At 39.2% G+C, this 26,442-nt stretch overlaps 1 protein-coding gene across 4 annotated transcripts in view; it reads right to left on the bottom strand.

The window, feature by feature from the left end:
* OXR1 (oxidation resistance 1) overlaps positions 1 to 26,442 on the bottom strand; it is a 457,011-nt gene that overhangs the window by 237,896 nt on the left and 192,673 nt on the right. Inside the window, exon 1 of one of the 4 annotated variants that reach the window (XM_060115563.1) lies at positions 23,329 to 23,347. The exons of the other annotated variants lie outside the window; for them this stretch is intronic. The gene's annotated coding sequence lies outside the window, so the exon portion shown is untranslated. Of the gene's footprint in view, positions 1 to 23,328; positions 23,348 to 26,442 lie in introns of those variants that run through there. 4 annotated transcript variants of the gene reach the window in all.

Genomic DNA, 26,442 nt, shown 5'->3' with positions numbered 1-26,442 from the left:
CACTTTCTTCACATTTATCTCCACCATAATTTCTTTCAACAACTGAGTTATACTTGGCCTTGAAAGAGAACAAGGTATATTCAGAAATTACAGACCTTCCCTACAGTATTTTAAATTCTTTAAATATTCTTGAAACTAGTGGGGAAGAAAATCTTCTGTCTAATCATTCTGAAAGGTTTCACTAAAATATATTAAAATGTAAGGTGATAAAAAAAGACCTTTATTTTTTGAATAGCAAATAAAATGTAACTTCAGACAAAGACAATGCATTTGACTATTGCTTGTGGTTTTGAAAGGAGTGTTTTTTAATGCTAATGTAAAACATTAGTTAGAAATAAATAATTGCAACCCAGAAAAGAATAATGAAATGCCTATCTGTATAACTAGAGGCTGCCAGTGCTTTTCTGTTTCATCGGTAACAGCATCTTAGCTGGAAAAATTATAGCGTTTATACTGTTTCTCCAGATACTCTCAATGACAATAAATGTATTGCTCACTCCTGCATTTTAGAGAGCTGACATCAGGCTTAACATGGAAAGCAAAAGGCCACGTAAGCACGAGAATATTTCTCTTGGTATAAAAATAATTGGTAAATGATATGAGTTAAATTCAAATACTTCAAGCTACACAACTTGATATTTGTAATGTAACTGAACCCTAAGCCCAGCTTACTCTAGGCCCTTGGTTCTTCTGGAGGCTAATGTTAAGTGTCATTTTTCAAGTCTTAATTCCCTACAGAAAGCTAGTTGGCAGTTTTCTTTATCAGTTATGGTAGTCACACCTGCAAATTTGGAATTTCCTGCAAGTTTCATACACCTTCACACCTATAGGTTTTATTCAAACTTTTCCAGTGCATTAGCTTCCACTTTCTGCCCCATGGTCAGACCCTGCTCCTGCTTCTAGACTCGGCTTAGATGTGGTCTCCTCTGGGCAGCTTTCAATGACATAGACCTTGGTGGCCTGACACCATTCTGCATAGGAGGTTATTTATAATGAGCTCTCAATAAGAGTTTATTAAATTGCATTTACCAGAGCAAAAGCGTTGTTAAAGAAATAGAATATATCAATTAGTAGAAGATTCTTTAATGAAAGCAGTGTTTACTGAATTTTAGTCATTTAATTATCACCTGTAGGATATCTGCCATCTTCACATACCACCTATGTTACCTACTTAATATTCATGAAAATTGACTCGCTTTATCCAAATTGCCAACAAATATAGTAACAAGTGCTCAACAGCACTAGTCATGAGAAATACAAACTAAGACCACATTGCACTCATGAATAGATCTACCAAAAGGGCTAAAATGTCAAAGACATGGCATGAAGTATGGTGATAAGGAGAAACTGGAATTCTGGGACACTGATGGTGGAGACCACTTTGGGCAAATGCCTGCTTAGCTGAAGGCATGTATCTTTTGACTCACCAATTCTATTCTTAGAATTTATCCTGCACACATATAGGTGTGTTCACCAAAAGACCCAGTTGAGAGTATTCACAGAAGCACTATCTGTAATGTAGAAATATCAAAAACAACCCAAATGTCTTACCAACAGCAGAAATGCATAAGTTATGATGATACTTACATAGTGGAATTTTAAACAGCAATGGAAATGAACAAACTACAACTACTTGCAACAACATGGATGGTTTTCACAAAAATAATGTTGAGAAAAGGAGACATACATAAAGGCACATGCTGTAGGATTCCATTTATATAAAGTTCAGATAGAAGCAAAACAATCTATGATATTAAAAGTGTGGGTAGGATAACTGCTGGGGAGTTATTACATTGATAGAGACATGAAGGGCTTTCTGGGATTCTGGTACTATTTTGTTTCCTGATCTGGGTTCTGGGTACCAGGATGTATTTACTTTGTGAAAATCTAATGATCTATGGTTTTTGCATCTTTTCTGAGTATACCATATACTCCAATAAAAAGTCTCCATCTGAAACTGACTGAATTTTTAACTCATTCATTTACAATGAAGATTACGTATAGTTACTGAATGGCTGCTTGCTACAAAAAGGTGACAGTAGAAAGAAATAGAATGAAAGTCTTGGCCTCTAGCCTCCCAAAGATGGCCAGAGTAGAGTGAATCTAAAGAAGGATCCTTTCCTCGCTGGGGATGGCTATTCCCTATCCCCATCCCCCTGCTTTTCATGAACTGAAAGGGACTATTCACTCATTCCTTGAATGGCTACTCTGCACCAGGCACTCTACTGGGTACCACGGATACACAGTGAGCAAAAGGGGCAAATACCTGCCATCATGGAATCCTCATTCTTATAGAGGGAGACAAGTAATAAGCAAAGAAAGAAACCAATAGATAACAAATCAGGGGGCATAAAGTACTGTGGATTAAAATAAAGCAGAGTAAAAGGGATAGCGAATAGAGGTGTACATGCATACTATTATATAAAGGAGAGCCAAGGCAGTGCTCTCACACTATGAGGCTTTTGAGAAGAGACCTGAAAGAAGGAGCCACGAGCATATTTGTGGAGCAGCATTTCAGCAAATGGGGAACCAGTTTTTTTGTGTGTTAGAGGAACAAAGTGGCTGGAACAGAAAAAGGGAGGGGAAGAGAAACAGGAGATGAGGTGAACAAGATGGTGCTGGGGAGCAGGGGAAAGAGGACAGATTATACAGAGCTTCAAGGTCATTCAAGAATGAGGCCAGGAGAGGATGTGAGCAAAGGAGAAATGGTACAATGACTGTATTTTAAAAGAATCACTTTGGTTGCTTTGTTGAAATTAGGTTGAAGGCTGTATTTCCAACTTAAGCAAACTGCATGCAATGTCCTTCAAGGAATCACCACCAAAAATCACCTACAACATACAAATCAACATACAACCTAATATGTCGTAATGTACAACATACTTAAGGAAACAAGGGTTTACTTTGTACAGAGTTATGTATTTATTAATGCCTTGGTCTTCCAGTAACATCATTCTTGTCTTAGTCTGGAGTTTGTAGACTGGAACTAAAAGTTATGGTAGTACTATATGCAGCTCAAGAAGGCATTAAGATTAATAAGAAGTTAAGAAATGAGCTGGGGGTCACCAAAGCAGCAACGTTAATTTGTTCCAACGTGGCTTTCCGAAAACTGCACTTAGTCACAAAGACTTAGACTATACTAAAAACATTACACTGAACCCTACAAACTCTAAGAAATCACCAATATTTGACCATTTCACTTACAAAAAGGTTAATTTTCTAGAGTTCAGCCTATAAACTGTATTTCAAAATTAAATTTGAGTTTCAGTATAAAGCAAGTTTTCTGGGGGGAGGGGCGTGCAGAGGAGTAGGGATTGAAAGGAAAAGGGCTAAATTGTACTGAAAGAAAGTCAACTGCTCTCTAGTTCTCAACAAAGATTATTTTCAAAACGTAAATGTGACAAATTTTATTTCCAATTCACATAGCAGATTATTTCATCACCAGAAATTGCTTATATCTTATGTTGATCTGTTTTAGAATTGATCAGAGTTACTAAATTTATGTGTCCCATTGGAGGATATCAACAATGCATCTTATGTTTGATAAAGGGCTAGATACTATAATTAATGAAGTTCTCCAACACTTCAAACACCTAAGTGCCCCACAACTCCTTTTATAGCCTCTTTGGAATGAGCAAAGGACAAAGGCCAGCAGCCAATAGCCTTTCTATATTTTCCCTCTTCTTTCTGCCCTCCCCCAGCAGACACTCTTCCCAATCAAGACTTGAAAGGTATCATGTTTTCATGTTGTTGCTGGAGTGTGGAATACTGCTAGTAGCTTTGTGGGCTTGCTTAAGAAAAGACTTCCATTTGCACGATCTTAGAAAGCAGAACTGTGTGGGTTATTGAATTACTCCTTTAAAGATTCTAAAAATGACTACTGTGGTGGTTGACAAGGAAACCTGCTAACTGCTACCTTCAATTTCCAAATTTCATGAAAGGGGAAGTCTTTTTACATTTTTAACAATGTTCTTAATTAAATGTGTTAAACAAATGTAAATATAGCATAATGGCCTATGTAGTTGTACATGAGATAAAATACCCATTGATGATAAATGAAGCACTACAAATAGAGACAAAAATAATCCTTTAATAGGCACCGAAGGGATCTTTGTTTAGTGTGCTTTGCACTTCCAAAGAAATGAATAGAAGGAGCCATCCCTCTTGGCATGGCTCTGATAGGCAGGTCTGGTGTTTCATCATCTTTGCCTTTTCTTGTTCCTCTGTTCTTGAACAAAAAAGAATTCTTCCTACTCCTCCAAACAGATAGCCCACTACCTCCTTTCAGCATGGGAACAATGTTGGACACTTCTCTGAGACTCAGTTTCCTCATCTATAAAATGGGGATAAAACATACCCAGGAAGGTTCTGAGAACTAAGTCAACATTCTATGGGAAAGTACCTAGCATAGCACCTGCACAGGATGCAAGTTACAATCTCTTTATGATGATGTAAGGGGATATAATTTTGTTCAAACTTCTATGAATGCTGAGGAAATTATATCAGTTTCTTAGGATCCTTCCCTGCTGCACAACTTTAAATATTGAGCCTATAGGGATTACATTACATTTTGTAGGGGGCTTCACCTTTTCTGGAGTGTGGATTTTGGTGAAGGAGTGGAAGATAACAAGAGGAGACACGCTAAATGGGAGTCCTTTGGGTGGTGTGTAATATGATATTTTTCCTGTGAGAGCCCCCAAATCTTTTGGAAAACAACTGAATCCATTGGATAGTTCATTTGAGTTATACATATTTTTAATCTGTGTGGAGTTGACCTAAATTAGCAAACTCTTAAGCAGAGGTAGAGACCAGGGAATCAGAAGGAAGTAAGGACAAGAACTAGAAAGCAAGCATGAGGAGGGTTTTTGCCTCTCCTACTCTGTAAAAATAGGGTTCGTGCCGATTTCAACCAGTTCTCCAAGGAGCAGGAGAAGCCCTGTAGGCGGATGATGAAATGTGAGGTCACAGGAACTAGAGAAAAAAAAGGAATGGCAGAAAACTTTCAATTCCAACCAATTTAAACAGAATTAATCTCAGAGTCATCAGCTAAATTTTATTCTTGCCTAACTTATTTCGACTTTACCAGAAACATAAATCTTCCACTCATTTTCAAAATCATGGAGTAGAATACATGCATCTACTGGCTTAAAGAATTTAATGGACATCTGGAGCCCAGAACTTGTGCTGACAGAGAGTGAATGTGGCTTTAAGCTGCTCACCACACAGGACTTCTCCCCAAGATGTGGGTCAATCCTCTATTTCAATGGCTTTCACCATGGAGAAGCTTTCTCTAAGCATCTTCACATTTAGATGTTTATTACTCTGGTTTATTACCTGTCATACTCTTTGGTCTTACCTTCCCTTTCCCTCTCACATTGTGGGGAATTCCACCTTCCCACTATCTCCACCCTTCAATGATCTTCCCTCCAAGTCATAGCTAAGCAATGCTTTTCATGTTTCTTTGCCTGTCATGCTCTGCATCTTTTAACAGTTTTGTTAACTTGTTTGAATACTGCATAATAGAACTCTACCTTAAGCCTAAACTAAACCCTGGTATGACTTAAATACATAAGAAAAAAAAAGTTCATTTAACCTGAGTTCTTAACTGGAATTACTTCTCCCATCAAGTGAATTTAAATCGTACATTTATTATAACTAATTGGATATGTTCCTGAGCTCTGTAGCTATCTGGGGAAAAAATGAACCTTCTATTAATCATTTACTATATAGTATTAGGATGCCCATAGCAATAATAGCAACAGTTGGGAAAATCTACTACAGTATAAGGGGAATATTCCCTAGAGCATAGGAGAAGTTTGGTTGGGAGGCTAAAAATTAGGGAAGCTGGAATCCAACCAGGACATGTTGACCAAAAAAGCCATACTTTAGAATTAGGAGACCGAGATAAATTTCAGCTCTGACACTCATCAGTCATGTGACTTTGGACAAGAACTTGGACTGTCTGGGTCTCTACTTTCTTACCCACAATGGTGGCATTCAGGCTATCTACCTACTTGACCCAAGAGAGTTGCTGTGAACAGAAAATGCGTTAATTTCAATGAAAGTACTTTGTAAAATTCCACAGAACTCTGCAGTACCCGTAGCAGCTATACAAATTCCCTCTTTGCCCCATTTATTTGTTGTACACTTACACAAATGTACATGTACACATACATACATGGATGCATGTGAATGGCTATGCACCAAAGACTCAATGCTTGTAGTCCTTTCCAGTAATTTCCAAGCAGAAGACCATCTGTGATTTGCACAACTCATTACTGTTAGCAAAGCTGTCTCCTTGCTTCCTAAAAGAGCTAATGTAAGGATATTTTTTAAAGTAGTAAAGCTGCTGAGAATGTAGATTTTCGAAGTTGGATACTGTGCGCTGCAAAAATGTCAAGTCACTCAAAAAGAGCTTTTGAGAGTGAATGCCTAAAGAATTTTCACACTGCAAAATTAAGGGCTTTTGTTATCCCTGCTGTAAAGTTTGACTAAAAATCAGCAGCTAAAAACAAACCACAAAACCATCAAAAAACAAGCATATTCAGAAGTCCAAGCAGAAGAAATGACAGATTGGAAACCTATGCATTAAAACAAGAAAACAATCCCTTGGGGTACGGGGTATGCCAATTACAGCCTGCTCTATAATTGCTGTGGCCAATCTATTCTTTGTGCTCCTAAACACAAGGATTAAGACAGAAAATATCATTAACATGGGATCAGGAATTACAGTCTTCTTTTACAATTCCAAACCAATGCAAAAAGTTTCAACAGAATTATCATTTGGGAGTACAGACTGGTATTGGAACAGTTAATGGGACACCAAAACTAGAGACCTTGTTATAATAAGATGTTTCTAGCCCTGTATTCATTCTAAGAGATTTATACTTTCCTATCTTGGAGATTCAGAGCACAGAAAATTCAAGAATTGAGCCACAGGTGCAATGATATGTAGAAATGGTTTGCTAGAAATTCTCTTGTTAAATGCAACTGAATTCAACTCTGTGAAGAGCAAGGCCAGTGTACATAATATCAACCATATAGAAGCATACATGAATTCATTACTATCATACCTAATTTTGTAACAAAAATACTAGAAATTAAATCCAAAACCAGTCTGCCTCTACAGAGTTCAATAAATCCTAATGTAAAAGGTTAGCCTTTCTTATTGACCTTTCATGAAAAAGACATCCAAGTCCTTGAAGTTTGCCAGCTGGTTTATTTATATCCCCATGCTTATGCCAGCCCAGAGAAAAGAGGTTGGAGAGAAGCATTTTTCATCAGGAATACTCACCACCAGATCAACTGAATTCCTGCATTCACAGAAATTCAGTCTGTTCACTATTTCATTCCTAGGACTTAGCATATTTCTTGGCATATAGAAGGCGCGTCATAAGTAGTTAAATGAATGAGTGGTTTCATCATGGGAAAAAGCCACAAGAGATAACACAAAAATGCAAGCAAGTTCATGTATAAAATCCATGAAAACAAACTAAGAGAATAAGTAACTTTGGACAGTTTGGGAGCAGATATAATAATCAATTTAGTACATTCACGTAAGATAGCCTCTTTCCCATCCGATCATGGTAATGTTTTGAAGCTTAGACCAAGGAAATTATTCCACCTCCATTATCAGTAGTATGATAAAACTGAATAGTATTTCACTTCTTTTTTCACTAAATTCAGCTTTGTAATTTCTAAAAATACACTCTGTAGTCTTGATAAATTGACATCCCCATGCAAAAAATTTCAGTGGTGGCATGAAGAAGTGAAAAGAGCAAGGACTCTGGAATCAAAAGCTGGGGTTCAAGTTCAGGATCTACTGTTTTAAAGTAATCTAATATTAAATAATGTTATTGATTTGAAAGTTCTACTTTATATCTTTGATCACTCATTAAGAATTTTGCATATTATCTTTCTACTATCAAGTTTCCAAAAATTAAGTCAATAGTAGTAAAATATTATGTTTCTCTTTCCATGTACTTTCCAATTATACCATTATATTGTAAGCATTCACTTTGAAATTACACGGATTTCCAATTTATTTCAGTTTTTGCCTTGGAACTTCAAAGCCTTTCGACTGGAAAATCCTGAAAGTAGAAACACATTATGCAAATCCAAAGATTAGGGCTTGAAGGATTTGGAAGTCAAATTCTTGTAAATGTTCAACACTCTTCTGTAATAACTCACAGAGATGGAATTTAATTTTATTACCTTTGATGAAATGATTTGTAACATGCTATTGCCACATCGATTACATTCTGTTTATTCATCTTAGGAAGAAGGAAATCAGAATAAATAAGACTACTTTAAGACTTTAGGCTTCTATCCAACATTGCTGATTAAAGGAATCTATTTTTACCAGGGTCTATTACAAACTATCTGTATAAAGCATATGGACGAGCTGATTAAAATGTAGTTTTGCTTATGCACAACATAAGGCAACTCCAAACTTAACCAAGATAGCTTCTGCAGGTAATATTACTCTGGGCCAAAGTGCAATGGTTTATAGTTAAAATGCCCATGTAGCACAAAAATCTCCCGTCTTAATTTCCCCAAATGAATACATGAGAAACAGGAAAAGAAGTTCAAAAATATAAGTCTCTTATTTACATATTAATTCAGGAGCTTGATGGAAAACATCACTTCATTTAATCCATTGTTTCTTTACCTCTTTAAACCAACCCATCCTATTGTTATCCTAAATATTTTCAAATGAAAATGAGGCCTTGTTTTTAAGTGTAAGATTGCATTATTGAGGGTATTCCTGATTAAAAGGATTTTTTTAAAACTGTCCTGTGTAGACTCTAAGTAGCTACCCTAGAATAGGGCAACCATGTGCCCTCTCCCAGTTTGAAGATCACTGGGGGATCTGTTAAAGTTTTGTTCTGTTCAGATAATAGTGGTTTAACACGTGAGGTCTACAAAGTGTGCCCCCAATACAGCAAAGTTGGATTTTAGACTTTCTTCAGATAAACATACTATAAAATGTTTAAAATTACATTAAAGAAGTCACTGTCTTCTTCCCAATGGCAACTCTATAAACCTACATTTCTTTCCCTATTATTTAAAACATTTTTCCTATTACAGAAAAGGGTATGGTCCTCCTCTTGTTAAAGCTAATCTCTCCATGTGTTCTCTGAATCCAACAGCATCCTCTCTCTATACCTGAGGTTTTAATGTACTAACTACTCTCTTCCCTCTGTAAATCCTGAACCAACTGAGAAATAAAGACAGGAGTCAAGGACTCCATTACAAGTTGGCAGCTTGGAGAAGCAGTATCCTGGTGAGGCTGTTCCATGTTCAGAGAATATCACAAAGATGCTGTGGGCGTCACATCCCAAAGAGAGAAGGCAGAGGATGTGGGGCCAGACCTCTGCAGTCCTTTTCACAGTTTGAGAAGTTGCTCTTCTTCCTTTGGAGAGGCACAGATACAAAGAGCCAAAGGTCTCTTCTAAATTCTTCAGAAAGGAAGGAAGTTTCTATTTTACACACACAGGAAGGGATGCAGGCAAGGCAGACGATGTTCCTCCTACATCACTTTTTCAACTTTACTCCTAAGTTATCTGCTTCCAACCTGGTCATGAATCTCCCCCTCTTTGCTAAACAATTCCCACCAGCATTCAACCAGGTGCTAAAATCTCTCATCCCTTCAAGAAGCTGTTTTCTTCCTAAGGCTACCATCCCATTTCTTGATTTCCCTTCTCTGTTTCACAGCACTCAGCTTCATCTCTTCATCACTGCACAACCCTCTCCAATACCACTCTCACAAAACAACTCATTTAGGTTTTCAATCATTTCACACAGTCAAAAGTTACTTTTTTTGGTTTTCATCTCTTTTTTAGTCTTTTAGTCACAGGATGCGTTTGTAGAGGTGGATGGCACAAAGGGTAAGACCCTGGAGTTAGAAGCCTGTGTCCAAAATTTGGGCAAATTGCTTAATCTCTCTACAGTTTACTCATTTGTAAAATGAGTTTAATAACTCTACTTACCTTGAAGGGTTATTAAAAGGATAATATAACATCATCCATATAAATATTCAGCATGATATGCACTGGTACATATAAGTCTTCAACTTTTTTTTAATGGCCCCTCTATGTTGAAACATCCTAGCCTAGAGCCCATGACACACAATACTTCTAATATTCCTTTTTTTTCACTATTCCTTAAAGAGTTCCTTTTTGTCCCTTTCAACCCTAAATTCTGGAATATCCAGGGGCCTAACAGAGCTGGGCCTCCCTTCACTTTATGTTCACTATCTCCCTAGATGTTCTCATCCATTCCCTTGGGAAGAAATATTTATATGCTAAAAACTCCCACATTTATACCTCCAGCTCAAACTTTCCCCAGAACAGCAAACTTAAATATACAACTAGCTACTTGGCATTATCGATTACCTGTGGCACATCTTAAACTCACCATGTCCCTAAACAAATTCTTGATTCCTAAATTTGCCTCAACCTTCCTTCTTGTCTTCTCCATCTTTGCAAATGGCACCAACACCTACAGTTATTCAAGCTGGAAAACTCAAAGTTATATTTGTTCCCTTCCTTTGCAACACTCTCCAATTCTAATTCATCAACACATTCTCTCCATTCTGCCTTCCCAAATTATACCTTCAGCCTCTCCACTTCGCTCCATCTCCACTCCCACCTCCCTAGTCACCAGCCCTCTGGATTATTGCCACAGCCTCCATATTGGTCTCCCTGTTAGACTTTCCTTTTTTCCTACCTATTCTTGCAGCAGCCATAACAAGCATTTTAATCCTAAAGGAGATAGGCTATTCTCTTGCTCCAAAGAACTGAACGCCTCCCCAGTGTGATCTGATGAATTTCTCAACTGCTTTTCATGGTCTGTAAGTCCCTGCATCTCTCCATCTCCTACTTCATCGTGGGCTATTCTTCTTGCTCATGTGCCAGTCCCCTTGGTGTCCTTCAAGGTTCTCAAACACGCCAAGCTCTTTCCTTCCTCAGGGCCTTTGCACATGCTACTTCCTCTGACTCTTTGAGTTGCTGATTGCTGCCCATTTTTTAACTCTCCTCAGAAACCCCATCCCCCATGATTCTAAGTGGGTTGTCTCCCATCTCCTACCTCCCAGCCCCACTCAAGCTGTGCTTTAGCACTCTGCTCATCTGCTTCTCGGGGTATTTATCACCAAGTCTAATGATACATTTGTTCATGTTTACTTTTCTCTCTTCTGTCTCTCTCACTTTGCTGTTCACTCTGGTGGGCCTGGAAGCACATCTCCTTTATCCATCTACCAAGTGCCTTGCACAGTATGTGCACACCAAAAATATTTACTACACGAATAAGTGAATCAATGAAGAAATAAGTAAATTATCCCTCTGCATAAATTCCAGACAGTCTTCACTCAGAAGACTTACAGGGCATGAGGTTACGTTTATTTTCTCCCTCTTCTTTCATTTTTAGTTTGGACCAGTCACAATGTCCCAAATCTTTCTTAAGAAATTACTGTCACATCTCTTTGGTTAGAAAACCACAATATTCATAACAGTTGTGTGAAAAGAGAGCTGTCTCCAGATCTATGAGAAGGACTAATGTTAAAGGCTGAAAATTATGGTTGAATGCATCATCTAAGAAACAGGTTTGGGCTAGAAGACCCTTTAAAACATGTGTTGATATACTGGCATTATGCTAATGGGCATTTCACTGCTGTATTTTCCGGGCGTCATATTTCTGCAGGTAGTAAATTACATTAGGAGAAAAATCAAATGGAGATTGAATGCACAGAAGCAAAATATTACATATTAACAAGCCAGGAAGAAAAGGGCAGTAGAAAAAAGTATATCCATATATGTTAATTTCTAATTACATTAAAGACTGATAGAAATACCTACATAACTCTATTTAAAATAGTATATTCAGTCAATCATTGTTAAAGTATAAGAAATAAAATCTGATGATGGCAAAAACTAGCAATCTATACTTAACTGTAGTTTGGAGGACCCTTACAATCTGTAGGGAAGCTTAGTTCAACCACTTGATTTCACAGTGGCATTACTGCAACTCATATTTCCTGAGCTCATGCTATATATTAAGTAAATGAAGTACTGCCTTTAATCTGTACACCATAAGCTACCTGAGGTCAAGGATTGTCTTATTGATATTTGAACCACCAGTGCCCTGTATCCTGTCGGGCACACTGTAGCCACCATTAAAGGCTTGACTTCACCTAAGGATAAACTGAATAACCAGGTACATACAAGTACCCCAGGAAAGACGGCCTTGGAGTCTTCTTATGAACTCTTAGTTGCTTTATATCACAAACCTGGTCATGGCCATACAGTGCTGTTCTGAGCACCTATTCAGAACAGTGCTCTCGACTAGATTCTGCCATAACTAGGAATAAACCTGACTTAACACACTTTACCTGAAACCCATCATTCTCATCTGCACCATGCTGGATATTACCCCTGTGATATTTGCCTAACAAGTTTACATTCTTTGTGTTCACCAAATATCCGCTGATTCCCATCTATGTTCAAGGCACTGTACTATGTTTCAGGGATCTTAGTTGTGGGCATCAGCACTCTGCATTTTGTTAAGTGTTTAAAGTCACCTCTTTCTCTTGTCAGGTGGGATATTTTATAGGTTCTTTGTAGTCCACTTCTCACTGGAGACCCCTCCTCTGCAGTTTCCTCTTTTTGAGTGAATGCAAATCTTCTCACTGGGCCCTAGTAGCTCCTATACCAGCCCTCACATGCACTGCCATGTTATTTCCCCCAAACAGCCCTCCTCGACAAGATCTAAGACCCTTTCAGGCCAGGTCTCTCTCCTCTCTCTCTCTCTCTCTCTCTCTCTCTCTCCCTCTCTCCCTCTCTCTCTCTCTCCCTCTCTCTGCCACATTTTGCCAACAAGAAACATTCATTGACCTGTAGGTTTCAGCACACTCGCGAGATAGCAGCTCTTTGTATCCCTGTGTCAGATTCTCCCTACTCTTTGATTTCTCATGGTTGAGTCAAAGTCTAACCCATTGTTTCCCCAAGCTCTCTGGGTTGTCCCAATGAAGCCCCATACATAGATTTAAGGTGAGGTTGGGGGTTGGGACAGGACAAGGTTCCCAGAACGCCAGCAGCTCTCTCTAAAAATCCTACTCTAATCTCCAAACTGTTATATCAGCTGGCGGTGGGTGCTCAGCTAAGAGTCACAAAACAGTCCCTGACCATTAGCTTCTCAAATCTCGATCTGGCGGTTCCACACCTCATTTCAAAATGTGTGAGTATTGGGTGTCTTAGATCCAGCTGAACCAGAGAAAATGTCTAATTTTCACTTCCTGCTACAGATGCAATGCACCTTTATTAACCCTTCTTAAGGTCATTGCTCTTTGGCTCAGGAAGGGTTGGAACCACCAAAGAAGGTGGTGATAGAATGGAGACACCCCTCCATATCAGGGACACTTCCAGTTAAATATAACATAATATAATATAATATAATATAATATAATATAATATATACATTTTTAAATTTATTTTCAATATATTCAATTGAAGGCTTATTGAGCCTAATGCACGATGCTAAGTGTTGGGGAGACCAAGAAGAAAATTGTTGCTTTCCTTTAGGACACAAAAGGGGATCGATTTATAAAACAGAATTATAAGTACTCTGGTTACAGGAGGATAATCTCTCCTCCACTTTGGATTTACCTATAAGTTCTAATATTCATGTGAATTTATTTCTGATTACCTTTTACTCAACCTTAAGAAATTAGGTTCAAGTATTTGTGAACTGTGTGTCATTGCTATTGGGAATAATTAGAATAAGAGAAAAGTGAGGTTGGGATTAGAAAAAAAGAAGTAAAGGTAAAGCAGAAGACAGGGATAGGATGGAGCGTTTTGTTTGTTTCTCTGTTTGTTTTTTGTCAAGAAGCATTAGGCTGAAATGAAGTGGTCAAGTTTTATTTTATAGAAGTGCTTTAAAATAAAAAGTTCCTACCTGCTACCAATATGTTACAAAACAGAAAACATGTTAGACCAAAAGTGGCAAGATTAATCTAATTTCAGAATAAAGAGCAGACCTCTCAGCTGAACAAATTTACCTACACAAAAAACTGAGGGCATCCACGTCCATGTTCTTATTTTTCCACAGAGAGGTAAAAATCAGGTAGGCGTGGACTGAACACAGGTACTTGAAAACCACTGGACTAGATGATCTCAGATTCTACAGGCAATGAATTTCCTTTGCCAGAGAATCCCTTTATTCAAACCTGCTTCACTCCTTCCTCTCCCTCTCTATGCCTGACAGCAGAGGGATAGATTTTCATACAGTTTTCCAAGCTCTGTGATCAGGGCCAGCTACATAATTTGTGGTTCCCTGTGCAAAATGAAAATGCAAGGTTCCTTGTTTAAAAATGTAGTAAGAATTCAAAATAGTGACAGCAGAGCATAAAATCAAGTGTGGACAGGCACAGGCCCTGTACAGCTGCACAGGGCACACACCCGTGAAGCTGGATCTGCCTGTGTTGTCTAGCACAATCCCTCACATTGATTTCCCAAAGCAGAGCTTTTTAAAAATGATGCTTCTGGGCTTCCCTGGTGGCGCAGTGGTTGAGAGTCCGCCTGCCGATGCAGGGGACATGGGTTCGTGCCCCGGTCCGGGAAGATCCCACATGCCGCGGAGCAGCTGGGCCCATGAGCCATGGCCGCTGAGCCTGCGCGTCCAGAGCCTGTGCTCCACAACAGGAGAGGCCACAACAGTGAGAGGCCCGCGTACCGCAAAAAAAAAAAAAAAAAAAAAAAAAAAAGATGCTTCAGCACCTAGGACTCGTGTATAAGGAAACACTTCTAGAATGACAGTCCAGCTTGATGAAGTCTTTCTTATTGGTCAGTAAATCGTATCTTGCAGGTCATAGCTCAAACCCAAAGTACTGCAGATTATGAATTTAAATACTGTCTTAACCTCCTGGCAGTTGAAATGTCCTTCGTCAGCTTAAGTTAATCTGTGTGTCTGTGGGGTTGTATTGGAGCTTAAGAATAATATTCTACATGTATAAAATTTGATCAAAACCACCTGGATGGTTCAAAATAATCTCCATGTGGAGAAAAGGATACTGAGATGGGATACAGCTCTGGGATGGGAAACAGCTGCGGAGAGTATGCTATCCTTCCCTTTTTTGCACTGAAGCAGAAAGTGTTTAGATGGATAACTTTTTTTTTTTTTTTTTTTTTTTTTGTGGTACACGGGCCTCTCACCGTTGTGGCCTCTCCCGCTGCGGAGCACAGGCTCTGGACGCGCAGGCTCAGTGGCCATGGCTCACGGGCCCAGCCGCTCCGTGACATGTGGGATCTTCCCGGACCGGGGCACGAACCCGTGTCCCATGCATCAGCAGGCGGACTCTCAGCCACTGCGCCAGCAGGGAAACCCTGGATAACATTTTTATTTTGCAGAGGTAAGAGGCATTTCAGAGCAAGGATAATTCAGAGTCCTGAGAAGAATGTTCTGGCTGACCCACCATTATTCCTTCTTTGGATGCCACTACGGCCTCCTACTGCTTCTGCTCTTTCCTCTCGTTCAATCCCTTTTCCACACAAAGAGCAAACTGCTGTTTTAACAACATAATTCAGATCAAGTCAGTCCTTCCAATAGGCCTTCTCATCTTCACTGAATAGATTTTAAACCACTTACCAAATCCTGCAGGACCCTTCACGACGTGGCCCCTGCCTATTTCACTGTCCTCATCTCTATGTTCCTCCTCACTCACTGTTGTGTCCACACTTTTTTCTGTTCCTAGACACTTTACTAGTCTCAAAGCTTTTGTACTAGAAGCTCCCCCTGCTTGAAATGCACCTTCCCTAGAAATTCACGTCTGGTTCCTTGTCATCCAGGTCTCAACTCAAAAGCCTCTTTAGAGAAAGACCTTCTTTACTACGCAAACTGAAGTTGTCAATTCCTCCCATCACCCTATTTTATTGGTATTTTCTTCAGACTATTTATCTTGGATATATTTTCTTGTGAATGATCTGTGGTCCCAAACCGCTTCATTAATGATGTGAGAGCTGAAAGCTCACCTGCCTTGTTCACTGACAGATTTCCGGTGCTTAGAACAGAATTTTAGATGGTAGAGCAATTGTGTCACAACTCAAATACTTCATTCTGCATTAACTAAGAAGGAAACACTAGACACGTTCATTTAAAAATGACAGTTTACCTGCAGAGATTTTTAACTAGAAGGAAATGTTATATGCTTTCCATCATTTAAAAATGACAACTTCTCTACAGAGGTTTTTACATATACAGGAAAAAGACTGACATCTTAAATGTAGCACTTCATGTATAGTATCTGCTGTGTTTTTCCTTGATGATTGTACTTTTCCTTTTTAAAGAAATTCTTTAGTAATTTCTCAGAAACTCGATTAAGTAGTCTACACACAATGACAATTTGCACCACAAAAATCCATAGAGCACTACAGCCAGCAGCTAGACATTAGTGGTCATTTATGATTCCTGGGTCATTTGTTTTGTCGCAGTAAGCAAAGGAAACCTCAGTGACTACATTTTTAACATTCATTTCTCACTTCACAGGCAAAAAAATACTGCCTTATTATTCAGACAAAGCTTTAAAATGGCAAGTCACTGCTGAGACAGTGATGAGAAGGTCAGTTTTAGGGGAAGAACAATTCTTTTTCTACCACATATTCTCCTATTTAACTTCACGGGTACTGTTGGAGTTAGAACCCAAATATTGCTTTCTCTCACTACATATATCAAACTACTGTAATTATATTTCTATGTTTCCTTTCTACTCCAACAGGAAATGCTGAATAAGATTCTATGTGCTACTCAAGAATCAAGGAAGAAGAAGGAAAATTGTGAAACATGTTCATAATTCTTGTCATGAATTCAGTTGATTAAGGGCAGCAGCAATTTTGGAGACAGTGATAGGTCCGTTGTGTGTTTTAATCTTTCCTGCACAGTGGAAGCAAATACCATACAGGTTTTGGGGAAAACAATCCTCTAGGCACACAGAGCAGAATCTGTTTTGTTACTTTAGTGCTGACAACACAGAATAGAAAAAGCAAAACCATGCTACACAAAGGTTTGGGCCACAGAAGGTGAAGATATTAAAATGAATATATTTCATATTAAACACATGCTTTTCTTCCCCTGACTTAGGATGACCCTCATGGACTGGACTTCGATAGAGGCCACCAGAAATAATAACATTTTTCATGAGAATAAGTATCAGCCCAAAGAAAAAGTAGTAATTAACAAGAAGTTAATCTGGTAATTACCTCCTGGGCAAAATTACAGTTGTCAAAGAAAACAGGACGCTACATACTTTAAAAATATCTACTCATTCTTTAGCCAAAGAGTTAAAACCTGCATCAGTTGGTTTCCTGCCATATAAGATGATCAAGGTGAACTAATGCCAAATGAAATTGTCTTGGAGAAAAAATCAACTCCAAGCATTTTTGAAAAAGTTTTTCAAGTGACATACTACAGTGAATCCCAAGATGCATTGTCTAATTTACACACACACACACACACACACACACCCCTTAAGATGTGAGTAGAATGGAAACTAGAAATGCAACCATGATTTAAAACAACAGTCTTAAAGTCTGACTTAAATAAACTGTATTCCTATGGTCTATGTTGCTATTTAAAAGTTTCTGGATTTCATACAAAGGTTTATTTGATTGAAGCTAAAATATACAGGCTCCAAACTGTCTCATGAAATTTGTTAGTAAGCAAAAATTTTATTATTTCTGCAGATAGCATTTTTTAAAATTATATCTGAAATACTCTGTTGATTGATTTGTTCATAAGACAGAGTGTGTTGGGATATGTTTAAAGGAATAGTCCATGTGTGGATTTATTATCTAGGCAGCAAACCTCAAAACCACATTGGGAAAAATGTTTGCTTTTAATAAATGTAAAACCTGATGTTCATATACTTGTACCATTTTCTTAAAAATTGTATTTTATTACAATTTTGCAAAATGGAATTCATAGCAAACAATATATGACAACTTCCAGGAGTGTCTATAAGAACTTTTGGTGGCTATTGCTTAAGGACAATTATCAGCTAATTTCTAGTAGGGAACTACAATAAGAAGACACAAGTCATATGTACAAAAGTCAGAGATGAGCCAGGACATTTGAACTCAGTTAAAAGTATACTAACTAATCCCATAGAGTTTTCCTAGGCAATACACACATTTTTTCCTCCCTGGGGAAAATAGGGTGACAAATTGGGCAGATATTATAATGTGTACATTTCATAGTGAGAAGGTGAAATATTCTCTACCAACATATATGTCATACCTCATTCTCAGACATTCAATAAAGATACCCCCTCAAAAAATATATTGTGACCACATAAATTCTTCTACAGAAGCTTTTTCTCCATTGGCGAGGGGCTTAATCACCTACTGGTACATTACAATGCAACAGAAAAAATTCGTGGCTACTAAATACAAATGTAGCATTTAATTGCAGATTTCAATCTTCATCAAATGCACATTTATGGTGGCATAGTGGCTAAGATATTTCCAAGACGGTCAAGTAATAAAATCTTCACCAGATGAGCCAGGCTTTTTTTTTAACAAGACCGTATTAGATCAACTTTTACTGTGACTATTTTCTCATCATTACACGGCTAATAACTTCTCCTTATTATTATTTTTTTTTGCGGTATGCGGGCCTCTCACTGTTGTGGCCTCTCCCGTTGTGGAGCACAGGCTCCGGACGCGCAGGCTCAGCGGCCATGGCTGGCCCAGCCACTCCGCGGCATGTGGGATCTTCCCGGACCAGGACACGAACCCGTGTCCCCTGCATCGGCAGGTGGACTCTCAACCACTGCACCAGCAGGGAAGCCCAACTTCTCTTTATTTTGAGGCAAACGCAGGGCAAGTAGAGAACATTGTAGAAAAATGCCAGCTGAATGTAAGATTTTATAACTGATGAAAAAGAATTACCTGTCGCAATCACGAAGAAATGATTAAGTACCAGTGACTCATTGCTCCATTAACTGAGTTCCAATATGAATTTAGAAAAACCTCAGACCTATAATCTCTCTAAGTCAATATGTCAGTTTAGTCAGTGCTGAAGTATCCAAAGAGTTTATTTTATCATATCAAAAGCATTTAAGAAATCACCCTTTAAAATGTCCTCCATTAAGGGCTGAACTAGTGCACTTTACACAGACAACAGCTCTGGTGACATCCATCCATCTGGATGACATCCATCATCTGGTGGCTATGAAGCTTACCCTACAATCTCAGGTGTGTCAGAAATAGGAAGCTCAATCTCAGTCACTCTTGTATTTTCCTTCCTTGCCCAGAGTTGTGCAAAAGTCCCTGGGTCTTAAGCATCACCAAAATAAAATGAAGTGCCCCCTCCTTTGGCCCATCCCAGTCACTGGTCTACTTTGTCATAGACTTTGTGGTCACATTGGTTCACACTGGTCCACCCACTGTTCCAGGCTGCATGGCTTCCTCAGGGCCTGTGATTCTGCTTTTCCCGTGCCCGCTACAAACATGGGAATTGTTGGAGTGGCTGTGGGGTGTTAGTGGGTCATCCTCTCTGAGATCTCGCTGTCTCTTGATAATGTGTTAGTCATGCCTAGCTCCCTGGCTTCTGGGCACTTCCTGTCCCCCAGCCATTGGGTAGAGCCTCGTGATTAGTTCTGGCCAATTAGTGGTTAGTGGAAGTGCCATGTATAACTTTTGGCCCATTAATCACCAGTGTGAGACCCTCCATCTTTCTTTCTCCTCCGGCACAGTACTAAAAATGTTGGAGATGGTGGCTGTTCTGTCACCCGGATCCCAAGTGAGGAGACATGGAGTAGGATGAACCCATCCTAACCATGATGGAAATTCAACTTGAGTGAAATCAAAAAATCATACTGTTTTATATGGACACTACTGAGATTTAGGGCTAGTTTGTTACTAAAGTATAATTTAGTTTAGTGCTTCTCCAGCTTGAGCATGCATCAGAATCACCTGGAGGGCTTGTAAAAACAGATTTTTGACCCTGTTCCCAGAGTTTCTATTCAGTTGGACCGGGGTAAGACCTGAGAATTTACAGTCCTAGCAAGTTCCTAGGTGATGCTTATGCTACTGGTTCAGGGACAAGACACTGAGAACCACTGACCTAGACTCTCCTGACTGATAAGCGCTACCTGGGAGTGATGCTCAGTCCTTCCTTTGAACCTGGAGACCACACCAAAGGGTTCCATAGCCTTGGATGGGAGAACATTTACATCTTTATTTTCATTAACCTCTAAGTGAAAATGTACCATTTCCTTCTATTACAAATGTAGGCAATAAACTACAAGAGTATTGATATTAGCAGTACCTATAAATCCATCATGAATAAAACGTAGAGATATTTTATATCACTTCATAGCTAAAAATCCATGCTCATCACTATATCGAAATCAAGGTAATGATTAGTTATGCTTCCAGATCTTATTCTTTTATACATTAATAAATAAACATATATTACTATATCTCAATATTAAAAAGTGTTTTGATAAATGAATTTCAATATAATAGGCTTTGTTTGTAATTCTCACCAAACTGCTGGAGGGGACCATGGCATAGAAAAAAATGAATAATACCCACAGCATCATCTTCCCAGCTTAGACCGAATTCTTTTGCCTTGGGAAAAATTCTTGTTCCTTTAGCTGTCCTCAAAAGAACTCTTCTCTCTTCTACCCTACCCCACAATACATAGCATAATTTCTTCAAGTTTAGGATTTGATAAAAGAAAGAGCAGACTTTCAGCAACTTCTGTTTTTTGCACTGCAAAATTCTCTATGATAGGAAAACTAGGGAACCGTATAACTGCATGGAAACTGGGGGAAGGCTTCAAGGGGAATAAAACTTAAGGTTAAATCTCAAATAATTATCCTACCAAATTCCATCTACATGAATTACCTTCCTCTCCTTCTCTTTCTTTTTTATTTATAAAAGTGTTTGTCTTCACTCAAAACTAGTTCAAATTTTATTTCTTCTCTGAAGCTTTCAATATTTGCCCAATTTCAAGAAGTTTTATTGCAGTTGTCCATAACACTAATTTGACATGTATTACTGTATATTTACAACTTGAGGTTGATAATATATTCGTTTGAATGTTGCTATTAGGATAATATACACAATATCTAAATATTATGTATGTATGTATATTACCATTACCTGTATTCATTTAGTCATTTATTGAATCACAAATATTACTGAGTACTGGTGTGTGAGGAGATGGGCTTTCGGCTGCAGCTCACCCACATGTGTTAGTGTTACTCTAGGAGCCGGGAATACGGTGATGATCAAAGTAGAAAGGCCTGTGCTCTCACAGAACTTTAATTCTATTGGAGAACATAAGTAATGTGTAAAATAATAAAAGAATAGAAAATACCAAAAAGTGTTAGAGAATTAAAAGAAGAATGGGATACCTTAGTGCTTCTAGAACTTTAATGTGCCTAAGAATCACCTCTTGGTCCATGGACCAGCAGCGCTGGTGTCACCTGGGAGCTTGTTAGAAATGCAGTCTCAAGTCCCATCCTAGACCGAGTGAACCAGACTCGACATGCATGTTAAGGTTTGAGAAGCACTGTTTTGTGACTACATAGCAGCACATAGTAGGTACTCAATATTCATTCACTTAGGGGCAGCGAATATTCATTAAACTGACTGGCATGCTATAGTTACAGGTTGATAAATCAGGATATTGATTAAAGCTGGAGAGCATTATGGTTTACAGATTCCTGTCTTCAGGCTCTAAAGAAAATTAAATTATTTTCAGGGCTCATTTTGTTCCTCACAGGGCACACCGACTATGTGCACTGAAAGGTCATCAAACACAATTATTTTTTCCCCTCCATGGGAGAAAGTCATTGTTTTCAGTGAGGCCATGAACAATTTATTCAGCTTGAAGTTTCACTAAGTGCTAGTGCTGGGGCGGGGGAGAAGCAGGAGGGAGGCAGCACTAAAATCCTAACACTGAAAAAATCTGATGCTTCAGAAAGAAGCCCCAGCTTCTAGACAGCCTCCGAATATCTAATAGGAAGAAGGAATGAGGCAGATGGGGGACGAAGGTGTCTTCTGCTCCTTCTATTTACGAACCATGACCTGCAACAAGTCCCTTGCTTCTATCCTCAATTGCCCCTTCTGTAAAATGGGGCTAATGATAACCCATCAGTGTTTATTAGTTTCAGAGATCTAAACTCTTTCAACATATTCGGATTCATAATTTCTCATAACAACTATTTAAGGTGGGTATCATCATGCCTTTTCTAGAGATGAAGAACTGAGGCTTAGAGTGGCTTAATCCAGATCCTATGAACACTACACGGGAGAGCTGGAGTCTGACAGCAGGTACAGAGGACAGACTTCAAAGAGCGTGTTCTTACCTTTAGCTCATGCTGCCTCATGGGCTGGTTTTGGTCATGTAATGTTATACTGACCTTTATTCCTACTTTCCATTTTTCTTTCAATCTCCTCTCCTATAATGACTGTAAACATTAACATAGGATGTAAAAAAAGAAAAAAAAAAAAGGTCTTGGTATTCCATCAGCAGACCCTGAGTCCCCAGAAGCAATAAGCACAGGTCAGGAAGATAATGACATCCCTGGAAGGGAGGAGAGCGCATTTGAGTGCAGAGTCCCCAGATACGTGGATATGGTGATAACAAAGAGTGTGTGAAATGGGCAGAGGGGAGAGAGTGAGAGGAGGTGACTGAAGAGCTCTCTGGGGGCAGGGAACGTACGTGGGGCACACAGGCAGTGTGGATGTGATCAGCACACATTTGAACCTAATCGAGACGGCATGCGATGAAATAAATGTGTGCCGGCTTGACAGTCCTGCAGGCTGGAGGGGCTTTGCCCTAATTTGTAAAGCAGTGGCAACACCGTGTGACCTGACCACACGCCTATCTATAGCTACAGCATATAATGTTGCCGAACAATCTGTAATGCATTTTAGAAAGATTTATTTTTAATTCTAGTTTTAGGTAAAAAGTAACTTAGCCTGAAGGTCCACTCCAGCTCCTCCAGTATAGGTAACTATATCTTTCCAGAATGTAGGAAAAACGTATGAGGCACTTTTTAAAAAATTCTTTTTAACATCAATTCATATGTAAAAGCTCTTGTCTCTATGTATCCTCCAGCTCTTCAGAAACCTAGATTTTACTGTTTAGGAGTCTGGACTGGTGAAGTTTTGTTAAATCACTGGCAACACAGTTTGGTAAACATTAACATATAATATATAATGCTTGATGGGTTAATTGGCCTGGGAGCTTACAGGTCTGGTGAGGCCGTGCTTCCTTTCTCCAAAGACTTAGTTAGCTTTTTACAACCAGCCCAAATACCTGTGGGAGGCAACTTGAAACGTATGGAGCCATCTGGAAGACGGTGAGTGGACACTGCTGTATTGCTGCCGGTTTCCAGAGCCTGGGGGGTGGAACAGTAAACATCAGGCTTTTCTTTTACCTACATCATTATGCAGGTGACCTTCGGGTAACTTCTGCTTGGCACACCTGCAGAGGAGCTCCAGGGAACCATAAAAGCAGGTATTCCTAGGTTTTAAGGGCAACTGTGATTGACACAGTGAACACACTGGAGAACTGAGTCTTTTCCTTTACGTTTTGCTTTAGATTCTCCGAGGCCTTCAGGCACACAGCAACACTTGACATGAAGCCCCAGCTTTCTTTTTTAGGTTTTCCTCTGAGGGCTTTCTGAGCTAACTCCGTGTAGAGACAGATTAAAGGTTTTGGAGAGGGGGAAGTCATGAATCAGCATCACAGAGCACTTGTTGAATGATTATGAAATAACAGACAGAGGTAAGAGCTAAACAAGTAAGTACACTTATCATTTCCAAATTGTGCCCCCAAATACCTCAGGGGCTGCAGCAAACTCACAGGGGTTACGCGTGGAGGTTGGGAGGGATGTAAAATTTTCAGGGAAAACACATCGACAACTGGTGGATATCATGCAAATGTGGACAAAGAACACAGCCTGTCTTGTCAGTAAGCAAAGGATGCTGTGGCCATCAAGCCATCAGCCACCACAGCTGCCCCCCTAACCCCCTAACAGCCACCCCCAGCTGTGCACCCTGATGCTGGCCCCAGACAGTTAAGGTGCCTATCAAAGGAATGATTTATCTTTGTCTTTCTCTTTCTGACTTACTTCACTCTGTATGACAGACTCTAAGACAAATACCGTATGCTAACACATATATATGGAATTTAAGAAAAAAAAGTCATGAAGAACCTAGGGGTAAAACAGGAATAAAGACACAGACCTACTTGAGAATGGACTTGAGGATATGGGGAGGGGGAAGGGTAAGCTGTGACAAAGCGAGAGAGAGGCATGGACATATATACACTACCAAACGTAAAATAGATAGCTAGTGGGAAGCAGCCGCATAGCACAGGGAGATCAGCTCGGTGCTTTGTGACCGACTGGAGGGGTGGGATAGGGAGGGTGGGAGGGAGGGAGACGCAAGAGGGAAGAGATATGGGAAGAGATATGTATATGTATAACTGATTCACTTTGTTATAAAGCAGAAACTAATAAAAATAAATAAATAAATAAATAAATAAATAAATAAATTTTAAAAAGAAAAAAAAAAAGGAATGATTTAAATGAGCCAGACTCTTGCATCTTCCCATACGTAGAAAAGCGCTAAAGTCATTACCTTGAGATATCTGCGTTTTCCTTAATTAACAGTAATCTTTTGATGTTCTGACTACCTAGGTTTTGTTGCCAAACTCCCTATATATCCTGGCTCCTCCCTTACCTCTTTGGAATAGTCCCTCAGAGCCATCTGAGAGCCTGTCTCCTGGGCTTACGTCCTCAGTATGTCCGCTGGATAAAACATAATTCTCAACTTTTAGGTTGTGCTTTTTTTTTTTTTTCAGTCAACACAAATGGCTACCTTTCCATGGTTTGGACTTAATTAATTAACAAACTATTAGGTATTTATTTCAGTCTAGGGGCACCATGAGAAAAGCCTGAGGTTAGAGTGAACCCAGGAAGTGTGAGAACCTCTGGTGCATCTCATGAAATATAACCAGATAGTATTTTATACCATTTCCACTTTTTAAAAAATTTGCTTTTTCATTGTTAAATCTAGAGCAAACAACAAAAAAAGGATGACCACATAGATACCTTAGGATGTGCTAAGCACTGATCTAAATATTCATGCAAACCATTCCAATCAATCCTGGAAAGTTTGTTCTTCTTGGCCTCATTTTACAGGTAAGGAACGAGCAGAAGACGTTGACTCGCTTGAGGTCACACACATTCAGAGCAGGCAGTAGGTGTGTCTGTGGAGCTCGCCCTTGTCACCACGACACTGCTGTTCTTCGCAGGCCGGGAGCATAGAAAACAGTGTGAAAGGGAGTTAATTCAACAAGCCTCTGCTCTCTTTCACAGGCTTGAAAACTGGAAATTTCACACTACCGATATTTTCACACTTCTATAATGTCACAGATTTCTTAGGAGCTTTTTGGGGGTGTGGGAAGAAAAGATACATCATCACATTAATTGTATGTACTGGTTACAATATATATTCTGTTTAGATTAGTTAATATGTGGGAAAAAAAGTGTTTGTGGGTCAAGGAAAATCAGTGTACTCATACTGCTGCTTGTGTGTGTGCGTGTGTCTGTATGCAAATGACTGTTTGTCTACACATACATATGGATTTCAGTCCTATTAACCAAAATAAAATACTAAGAAATGAGGCGAAAAACCCATAAAAGACAGCAAAAATAAACTGGGGGCAGGAAGGAAAAGAAAGGAATGAAAAGAAAATTATCCAGTTACCTAGGAAAGATTGGGCAAAAGAATAATTCCTTCCCGAGGGTACGAAGGCAGAGCAAGTCTGTTGGTATTGTATTTCCAATCGGTAAAAATCAGGATGCTTATATATTGAGCACATTCACCAGGAGAGCAGACATGAAAGGAAGGGAGAAAAATGAATAACCCCAGATTGAGACATTCGGCCAGTATAAAGGCAGAGAGGACAGCCAGGACAAGAGAAGGGGCTGGGACTATCATTTGTTTAATAATAAACACATCATATCAAACATACATTCCTCAGGTTGGCATACAAAGCCCTCCATCATGCCATATGGCATCAGCTCCTCCACACATGGGCTAAACCCGCCAAATCCAACTCATTCTGCCCCTGTGCCTCTTCAATCCAAGATGACAGAAGACTTCCTCTCAGTCAGGGAAACTGCCCCAGGGAACCCCCCGCTTTACATTTCCGTCTTCAGTTCTTTTAACCACCCCTCCAGGCTCACCTTCAGGAGGAACACGCTTTTTAAATGCTGTAGCCTCCTACCTCGCATAAGACACGCTGTCTTTACCTCTGCACCTCACAGCGTTCTAAATCTTCCTCATGACACTGAACGTATTCTTCTACTCTACTCTTTTGGTGGTTTGCAAGCATTTTAAGTAAGGTAATACATTGTTT

Source organism: Mesoplodon densirostris, chromosome 13 (assembly GCF_025265405.1).
Source record: "Mesoplodon densirostris isolate mMesDen1 chromosome 13, mMesDen1 primary haplotype, whole genome shotgun sequence".
In the NCBI taxonomy this organism is placed as follows: domain Eukaryota; kingdom Metazoa; phylum Chordata; class Mammalia; order Artiodactyla; family Ziphiidae; genus Mesoplodon; species Mesoplodon densirostris.
The sequence above is the reverse complement of the archived record's forward strand: the minus strand, read 5'-3'. Positions and strand labels throughout refer to the sequence as shown.